We start from the raw sequence: 7,257 nt of genomic DNA, 5'->3' as shown, positions 1-7,257 counted from the left end.
TTATATGCCAATTATGTGATCTGTCAATTATATCTCAATACAGAATAAATGAAAAAATAACTTTAAATGGTCTTAAATGATGCAGCAAAACGTACCCATTCATATATTTGTTCTTTGCTCCTTAGATATGAGATAATTTTAGGTAACAATATTTTTAGTATTCTAATTTCTTTTAAGTTTTTAAGTGCTTCATAAATCAAGACTTCACATTTATCACAAAGACTTATGACCCTTAATGATTAAGTAGGGTTTTTTTTTTTTTTTTTTTTTAACAAAAAAGGATTTCAGTAAATATTTGCAGAGCTGCACCAAGTGTCCAGCTCTCCTGACACGGAATGGCCGGGAGTGTATTAAGTCAGGTGGTGGGGGGAGGCCCCTTCACCTCGCCCATACTGCTCCCACCTGCCCCCCCTAAAACTGCTAACAAATTGTCATGGGTTTGGCAGGGAAACCTGAAAGAAACCACATGTACTCCTTTTTCTGTCACATCTACCTCTTTTCTTCCTCTTCCCTTATGCCTTTGCTCTCTTTTTTAAAATACTCTGGAATCACTCTTCAGGGCATACTGAAACCAAGCTAGGGCTGAAGGCTTTGTAATTACACAGCAGCTGCTGGTTTTCTCTCCTTTGTAAGTTCTTATTCATAGAGCATGGTCCTAGCCGGGTGGATCATACAACAGTAAGTGATGAACCGCCTCAGAAGATCTTCTCACAACGATGACACTTACGGGGTTTCTCTTTGGTATAATTTTTCAGATGCTTGGCAGGAGGTTTCCTCTGGCAACGAGTTTCCTCAGGACTTACATTCAAAAGGCTTCTCCTCAGTATGAGTTCTCTGGTGCTGACTGAGGGAAGTCCATTTGCAAAAGGCTTTCCCACATGTCTGACGCTCACAGGGTTTCTCCCCAATACGAATACTTAGGGGGCGGGGGGAGCGATGAATGAAGGCTGAGCGTGCGTCCACATTCACTGTGTTCACAAGGTTTTCCCCACTGTGACTCCTTGTGCTGACTTCGGGAAAAGAGGTCACAGAAGGCTCTCTGATCTTCTTCACACTCCAAGGGTTCTCCTGCAGTGTGGACTCTATCATGCCAGAAATAAAAGCGGTGACTGGAGGCCTTTCCACAGCACTGCATTCAGGGCTTCTCTCCTGGGAAAACACTTACGCGATCAGCAAGAGAACAGCGGTCACAAGAGGCTTACCCCCTCACTTTGTACTTGAAGACACTTTCTCTTGGGTGGGCAAAACTATTCTGGACAAAAGCGGAGCTGTCCCCGATTCTCCTCCGTTCCTGGCATTCATAAGGCTTCTCCCAGCGTGAATCTGCCTGTGCCACGGGAGGTCTGGCCTGCAGCCGAAAGCCCTACTGCACTTGGAAACTCTCCCATGGCTTCACTTGAGGTAAACCCTCACGTGCTCACTGAGGCCTGCCTTCTTTTTCTCACGTTCAGTGCAGTCCCGGGCTTCCCTTCAGCACAACTGCTGTTGCCAAACAACACGCCACCATCTGTTGAACCTTCCTCTCGTAGATTCTTCCCATCGACCACCGATGCTTTACGTGGACTGTGTGAGTGGTTCATGAAAGGCGCCCCACTGAGACTTGCTCCCGTGAAAGCCTCGAAGGCAGATTAGCTGTGCTCGGAGCTCACCTTCCCCGGGAGACTCTCCGTGTGGCTCAAGTACCTCTCCGCTGGCCCTTGTTGTTCCCGGTTCACCCCAACCATGAGCCCCATGAGATGCTCTGAGTCAACCAAGCCTGGAGTGAGGCTGCCTCCCACAAGCGGAAGGCTTTATGGTCTCAGGTTATGCTTTCTTGCCTAAAGGAAATCGGATACACAAAAGGCCCCCCACGCTCAGGGCCCAGTGTGGTTTCTCCCCACCGTGAAGGGCCTGGTGCTGGATAAGTCCACAGCTGACCACAGAGTTCCTCCCACCCTCCCTGCAGGTAAGGGCCTTCTTGGCCCCATGGCATCTGCTGACCTTCACAAATCAGGCCAGGCTCCTTACTTTCTAAAAAAATTTTCTCCACTCCACCGCTTCTGCATCTGGTCAAGATTTATACTACCCAGAAGTCTCTCCTACAGGGACTCTTGCGCTGGTGTTGCCGTGTTGCCCAGATGGTGTTCCCTGTGGCTCAGCCAGGTGCAAAGATGTCTGTCAAGAATGGGCCACATGTGTCACAGGGGTGAGCCTTTCGGGGGGAAGGACCTGCCTGGGGAGTTCTCATCTGTGACACCCACTGATGGGGAGCATCAGAAGGTGCAGCCTCATCCTTCACTGCATGCCGACAGCCTGATGGAAGATAAATGCCGGTGAAGTGCAGGTTTAATTGGTGGCCTGTGGCACCCCATAACAAATGTGTGTCTGATGCAACCAGGAAGTAGTCCATGGGGCCGCTGGCACGACAGGGGAGCCAGAATCAGGATCAGGAAGGGCAGCTGTGTGCCGCGGGTCTCTAAAGGTCAGAGAATGAAGGAGACCACACAGAGAGAGGGGACAAGGATGGATGGAGTATAGGATAAGGAGAGGCAGGGGCTCCAAGCCACTCCCCTGCCAGTGGTCGTCCGGCAAGGCCTTGTTCCTTGTGACGGTGAGTGCTGTGCAAAAGGGTCTGTCCCGGGCCAGAAAATTCTGGTTGGAATGGAATACTTTGTTTTCAAGGAAAATTGAAGGATATGAGCACAACTCACGACCTGTTAAAAAAGAGCCAATGCCGCAAAGCACTGCATGGAGCACCAAGAGGGGAAAAGGTGTGGAGATGGGAAGGGCGGGGGACCAACAGGTGACTGAGGACAGAGTAAAAGTGATAAGTGGGCAAAGTGTCACAAACGGGGAAGAAAAAGTGGGATGAAGTCAGCCGCTGGTTGTGGCATCAGAACGCTAGGAGAGACAGCACAGGTTGCTGGTAGAAGGCGAAGCCAGCCCTGATGCGACCATTCCTGTGGCTTCCACTCACCGGGGCCGGGCCTCCTTCAGGTCTTCTCTGCTGTAGTTGCCACTGCGTCTACCTTCTCAGGCACCCTGCGTTCCCCTCCGGCTGCATTTGGGAAACAACATGGGTCCTGGAAACTGCAAGTCCTACGGGGAAAGAAGAGCTGGTTGAGTGGCTAGCAGTCCCCACGGTGACCCTCTCCAGAAGGAAGAAAATTAAGTATTTAAAAAACAATCTTCGACACAGTCTTGCAGGAACAGCTCACTGTTCTTCACAAGGAGTGACCACACGGTGCCTGCGATTCTTGAAGAGTCAGGCCCCAGGATATGTCAATTAGAGGAAGCGGGCAGACTCTGGGCAGACTCTGAGAGATCAGGGATTTGGGTAATCACCCGGCCAAGGTGTGGCCAGGCCATATTTGTTGGGCAGATTACAAGACTCCTCACCCCCAAATCCTTCATTTCAAAGCTTTGGGACAGAAGAGGCTGGGGCTGCTCTAAGAGAAGAGGAAACAGTGTTCATTGCCCAGCTCTGGTACCCATACCACCTAGTCCAGGGAGCTAAGGAAAGGGATCATGCCATGATGGTACTGTCAGACAGAAAGCTGCCCTCTGGGGAAAAAGGGAAGAGCAAAACTCAGCCCAGGAAATTGGGAATCATACCTACCCCCAGGTATCCATGTCCCTGTTAAGTCTTTCCAGCCAAGCATGGGCTGAACCTAAAAATTCCTTTTTAATGAACAGATTATGGCAAAAATGATAGGATGTCACTTCCGAGAATAAGTTACAAAAATACCAGCCTCTATATTGGATGCTGTCTCTTGCTCATGGGAATCAGCTGCTCTGTGGTGATCTACTTATGGAGAAGACATCATAGCAAGAGACTGAGGGAGGGTTCGGGACAAAAACCAACAAGAAAATGACTAATTAGTCCAACAGCCTCCTGCTCGTGTGCATGACCTTGACAGGAGGTTCATCTCCAGTTGAGCCTTCAGATGAGACAGCAGCCCTGGAGAGTCTGACAACAAGGTTATGAAAGACCTTGAGCTAAAGATACCCACGTGAGATATGCCTGATTTCTGACTCACAGAAACTGGGAGATAATACACGTTTGTCGTCATCCCACTAACCTCTGGGATAATTTGCCACATAGCAACAGATAACCACAGCAGGGCCTTACCCAGTGAGGACACAAGTGCAAAGTTCTCCAGCATCACATCACGGTACAGGAGTCTCTGAGCCTCCTCAAGGAGCTCCCACTCCTCCCGGGAGAAGTACACGAACACATCCTCAAAGGTCACACAGCCCTGTCGTGATGGGGGGACAGTTGAGCCACAGGCAAGAGGACTCCCCAGTCAATCCACTCACACGACCACCCCGGTCCCTCTCCTCCCAGCTCCCGACTCAGAGGAGACACCAGGTCTTGGCGCCACTAGTGCCTGCTCTCTTCTCACGTCCCTCTGAGCACTGTGTGCTGAGCAGAGAGCCAGGCAGGTGGACAGGTGGGTACTGGGTAAGCTCTGGACGCCAAACACTGGTGCTGGCCAGTTCTCCTGGTGTCCTCCAGACCATGCCTCCCAGACACAACCAAACTTGGGCTCAGCCTTCTCCCAGAAGCCCCCACTACTAGGGCCTCAGGGCTCTCAGTTCATTTCTTCTCTCACTTCCAGTCTCCACCGTCGAGTGACGTCTGCGTCAGCCCCCCTCTCCTCAGCTCCAAACTTGCAGCAGAGAGGCGCAGCCTCCCGGCCTGCCATTCCACTGCTCTCTGCTCCCAAAAGACACAACGGAGGCTCTGTTCACTCCCAGCTCAACCCCACGTCCAAGTTCCCCGTTCCCTTGCGCCTGCTCCCGTGACTGGGTCGCCCTTCTAGTGTTATTCCCTGGGCCGTCCGTAACCGGAACACACGCGCCCTAGATCAGGATCCTGGGCCAGAGGGCCCTCCTCCAGGGACTCCACGACCGAGAACCGGGGGAGATAAGGCAGAGCCTCACCGCCACCATCGGCCACAAGGAGGAGCGGTGACCGTGAGGGTGACCCTTCACTCACCTGCGCCGGATTCATCCGTGCTGCCGCCCCTGCCACCACCGGGGGACCGGGTGGGCCAAGCGGGACCCTGAGAGGCGGGTGACCAGTGCGGGTCCCGAAGGCTTAGCCTGGGCGGGGTCGCCTGCAGCTGCTTGTCGCGCTCCGAGCCTCGCTAGACGACGGTGTAAGTGCTCGCAAGGCTCGGGCCGCCGCCTTCGGGGACCTCGGCGACGGAGCGCGGGGGCGGGGGCCGGAGAAGGCGCAGTCCCTGCGGCTCCCGTCCCACAGCCGGGCACAGTCTAGGGGAGATGGAGCCGATGCCCGGGCGTCACGACTCGCACAGGGCGCGGGGGCGGTCCCCGCAACGTCACTCTACCGCCCGGCGCGGCCCCGAGTGGCCCGGCGTGCGCCCCAGTCCACGTGGTCGTGGGCCGACCAGCCGCCGCTCACTGAGGGATGCGCTCCTGCGGCGCGACCGGAAGTCCCGCCCCAACCCCGCAGGAAACGCCCCTCCCGGGCGTCTGCGGCCCCTTCCCCAGGGCGGAAGCGCGCAGCACCCATTTCTGGGTAACGTAGTTTGCGCGCGCGCGCCACTTCCTGTCCCCTCAGCAACGACAAGGGCCTGCAGGAACGCGCCGGGAATAGAGCCCCAGGTTTCCAAGTAAAGAAAAGCGCCCCAATTCCTGTGGGCGAGGGGCGAAGCCTCGTCCCCAGCAACTGGCGTCGCGGGACCAGGGGACCTCTCTGTGGCCCGCCGCGACCCGAAGTGTCAGAAACTGCGAACGGGGATCAGCGCTGTCTTAAGGATCCTGCCGCGGTGCCCAGGTTTGAGAACCACAGCTCTACCGTGACGAGACTGGGCACTAAGTCTCTCGGAACTTGAAGTGCCTGTCACGCGGTTAGTGCTCAGTAAGTACCTAGTATTGTCATTGTTGTTACCATTAACACGCTGCAGAGGGAGGCGCGGTCGGGGTCGCCTCTTCGTAGGATCCTTGGCATTGCTCATGGAAACAGAAAATACAAGGACTTCTTGACTCGCAAAGCAGCCTCACAGGTCTTGATGACAAATTTTACATAAAAGCACAGATTTGAGCTATTTGGCTTATTTCGTTATTTTTTAAAGAACGCGGCAGGAGGGTTTCGTAAACTACAGGGAGGCACGTTGCCCAAGACGCGCATTATTACAGGTCTCATGATTCAGATCTAGGGAACATCATGACCCACTGCTGTCAGGCCTAAGTGGAGGGCGGAGTTGACATGGTCTCACGTTTGTGGCGTGACTTTCACGTAGTTCACAGTACCCAGGACCTCTGTCTCTCCCCCGTTGTGCCCTTCCGACACTCAGGACAGGTAGGCCCAGGTACAGATATGATTATGAAGCTCAGAGGCTTCAGGTCCTTATCAAAACATCCTCACCAGCAGCCCATCACCTGAACTTGCAGTTCCCAAAGGAGCACTAAATCCTGGGGAGGTGTGAAATATAAGACCCCTGAGGATATCCCCAGAATTGTGCACAAATGTGAGAACGATTTCACAGTCGCTTCTGTGTATATTCAGTTGGTCACAGCTCACTCACATGGTCCCAACATAAGTGTAAGGAAAGCTGAGATACATCCCAGGTGTCCAGGCAGAGAAAATGGGATTAGTAAGCATCCAGCTGCCTTCTGTCACAATCCATCAATTTGGTCACCAGATACATATTTTTATATTGCGCCTATGCATTCTATACTGTCACTCTTTTATTATTCCAACAACTCAAACCCCATCTAAATACTGAAACCATCTCACTGATACACTCTCTACTGTGTGTTGTTCTTTGCATCAGTTTCAAACACTATTCCTTAACACCACGAAACTATCAACACAAAGTAAATTACTTCCACTCACATCCAGTGTATGATGGGTCAGGAACACATGGAAAGACACAGTGAAGGTGCCAAAAACAATCATCCACATAGATTTTTATACTCCCAATAGTGTTTTTCAAGAAAGAGCCTGAAATAAGACTGTATGAGGCCTAAAATGAAAAATTTAATAGAAAACTAACCCACACAAAATGAATCTTGAAGTTTACATTTAAAATTTGATCAAAGGGGGCACCTGAGTAGCTCAATCAGTTAAGCATCCAACTCTTGGTTTGACTCAGGTCATGATCTCACAGGTTTTTTTTTTTTTTTCGTTAAAGTTTATTATTTTGAGAGAGAGAGAGAGATGGCACACAAGGTGGGGAGGGGCAGAGAGAGAGAGGAACGGAGGGAGGGAGAAAGAGAATCCCAACCAAGAATGATCTCACAGTT

General features: G+C 52.2%; 1 long non-coding RNA gene across 1 annotated transcript; it reads right to left on the bottom strand.

The window, feature by feature from the left end:
* Positions 1 to 1,851: 1,851 nt before the first annotated feature.
* LOC115503498 lies at positions 1,852 to 5,375 on the bottom strand. Its single transcript, XR_003965388.1, has 3 exons — positions 4,982 to 5,375; positions 4,112 to 4,238; positions 1,852 to 3,078 (listed from the first exon to the last, which is right to left on the bottom strand). It is a non-coding gene; the product is annotated as an uncharacterized LOC115503498 (long non-coding RNA).
* Between the last annotated feature and the right edge of the window lie 1,882 nt (positions 5,376 to 7,257).

Source organism: Lynx canadensis, chromosome E2 (genome assembly GCF_007474595.2).
Source record: "Lynx canadensis isolate LIC74 chromosome E2, mLynCan4.pri.v2, whole genome shotgun sequence".
Taxonomy (NCBI): Eukaryota; Metazoa; Chordata; class Mammalia; order Carnivora; family Felidae; genus Lynx; species Lynx canadensis.
Note: the sequence above shows the minus strand (reverse complement) of the source record. Positions and strands in the feature narration are given on the sequence as shown.